This window comes from Musa acuminata, unplaced genomic scaffold, assembly GCF_036884655.1.
Source record: "Musa acuminata AAA Group cultivar baxijiao unplaced genomic scaffold, Cavendish_Baxijiao_AAA HiC_scaffold_336, whole genome shotgun sequence".
Classification (NCBI taxonomy): domain Eukaryota; kingdom Viridiplantae; phylum Streptophyta; class Magnoliopsida; order Zingiberales; family Musaceae; genus Musa; species Musa acuminata.
The window spans coordinates 15001-17500 of NW_027020592.1; positions in this window are offsets into that span (position 1 = coordinate 15001).

A 2500-nucleotide genomic window follows, 5' to 3' on the forward strand; every position below is an offset into this window, starting at 1 on the left:
GTGCAGCCAAAAATGGCCAGTTTTGGCCCGTTTTTGGGCCGTTTTGGCCAGTTTTTGGCCTGTTCTTGCATTGCGCGGTGACCGTCGAGAGCGGAGCAAAACGTCAGCCATCTCAGCACCCTGGAACCCCCCGGGTGGCACAGGGCTGGATGGGGCTTTCGTATAGCAGGGACGGTGCTGCCTCTCGCTTCGCTCGCTGTCCGCCGCTCGCCGCTCGCTCGTGCAGCCAAAAATGGCCAGTTTTGGCCCGTTTTTGGGCCGTTTTGGCCAGTTTTTGGCCTGTTCTTGCATTGCGCGGTGACCGTCGAGAGCGGAGCAAAACGTCAGCCATCTCAGCACCCTGGAACCCCCCGGGTGGCACAGGGCTGGATGGGGCTTTCGTATAGCAGGGACGGTGCTGCCTCTCGCTTCGCTCGCTGTCCGCCGCTCGCCGCTCGCTCGTGCAGCCAAAAATGGCCAGTTTTGGCCCGTTTTTGGGCCGTTTTGGCCAGTTTTTGGCCTGTTCTTGCATTGCGCGGTGACCGTCGAGAGCGGAGCAAAACGTCAGCCATCTCAGCACCCTGGAACCCCCCGGGTGGCACAGGGCTGGATGGGGCTTTCGTATAGCAGGGACGGTGCTGCCTCTCGCTTCGCTCGCTGTCCGCCGCTCGCCGCTCGCTCGTGCAGCCAAAAATGGCCAGTTTTGGCCCGTTTTTGGGCCGTTTTGGCCAGTTTTTGGCCTGTTCTTGCATTGCGCGGTGACCGTCGAGAGCGGAGCAAAACGTCAGCCATCTCAGCACCCTGGAACCCCCCGGGTGGCACAGGGCTGGATGGGGCTTTCGTATAGCAGGGACGGTGCTGCCTCTCGCTTCGCTCGCTGTCCGCCGCTCGCCGCTCGCTCGTGCAGCCAAAAATGGCCAGTTTTGGCCCGTTTTTGGGCCGTTTTGGCCAGTTTTTGGCCTGTTCTTGCATTGCGCGGTGACCGTCGAGAGCGGAGCAAAACGTCAGCCATCTCAGCACCCTGGAACCCCCCGGGTGGCACAGGGCTGGATGGGGCTTTCGTATAGCAGGGACGGTGCTGCCTCTCGCTTCGCTCGCTGTCCGCCGCTCGCCGCTCGCTCGTGCAGCCAAAAATGGCCAGTTTTGGCCCGTTTTTGGGCCGTTTTGGCCAGTTTTTGGCCTGTTCTTGCATTGCGCGGTGACCGTCGAGAGCGGAGCAAAACGTCAGCCATCTCAGCACCCTGGAACCCCCCGGGTGGCACAGGGCTGGATGGGGCTTTCGTATAGCAGGGACGGTGCTGCCTCTCGCTTCGCTCGCTGTCCGCCGCTCGCCGCTCGCTCGCGCAGCCAAAAATGGCCAGTTTTGGCCCGTTTTTGGGCCGTTTTGGCCAGTTTTTGGCCTGTTCTTGCATTGCGCGGTGACCGTCGAGAGCGGAGCAAAACGTCAGCCATCTCAGCACCCTGGAACCCCCCGGGTGGCACAGGGCTGGATGGGGCTTTCGTATAGCAGGGACGGTGCTGCCTCTCGCTTCGCTCGCTGTCCGCCGCTCGCCGCTCGCTCGTGCAGCCAAAAATGGCCAGTTTTGGCCCGTTTTTGGGCCGTTTTGGCCAGTTTTTGGCCTGTTCTTGCATTGCGCGGTGACCGTCGAGAGCGGAGCAAAACGTCAGCCATCTCAGCACCCTGGAACCCCCCGGGTGGCACAGGGCTGGATGGGGCTTTCGTATAGCAGGGACGGTGCTGCCTCTCGCTTCGCTCGCTGTCCGCCGCTCGCCGCTCGCTCGTGCAGCCAAAAATGGCCAGTTTTGGCCCGTTTTTGGGCCGTTTTGGCCAGTTTTTGGCCTGTTCTTGCATTGCGCGGTGACCGTCGAGAGCGGAGCAAAACGTCAGCCATCTCAGCACCCTGGAACCCCCCGGGTGGCACAGGGCTGGATGGGGCTTTCGTATAGCAGGGACGGTGCTGCCTCTCGCTTCGCTCGCTGTCCGCCGCTCGCCGCTCGCTCGTGCAGCCAAAAATGGCCAGTTTTGGCCCGTTTTTGGGCCGTTTTGGCCAGTTTTTGGCCTGTTCTTGCATTGCGCGGTGACCGTCGAGAGCGGAGCAAAACGTCAGCCATCTCAGCACCCTGGAACCCCCCGGGTGGCACAGGGCTGGATGGGGCTTTCGTATAGCAGGGACGGTGCTGCCTCTCGCTTCGCTCGCTGTCCGCCGCTCGCCGCTCGCTCGCGCAGCCAAAAATGGCCAGTTTTGGCCCGTTTTTGGGCCGTTTTGGCCAGTTTTTGGCCTGTTCTTGCATTGCGCGGTGACCGTCGAGAGCGGAGCAAAACGTCAGCCATCTCAGCACCCTGGAACCCCCCGGGTGGCACAGGGCTGGATGGGGCTTTCGTATAGCAGGGACGGTGCTGCCTCTCGCTTCGCTCGCTGTCCGCCGCTCGCCGCTCGCTCGTGCAGCCAAAAATGGCCAGTTTTGGCCCGTTTTTGGGCCGTTTTGGCCAGTTTTTGGCCTGTTCTTGCATTGCGCGGTG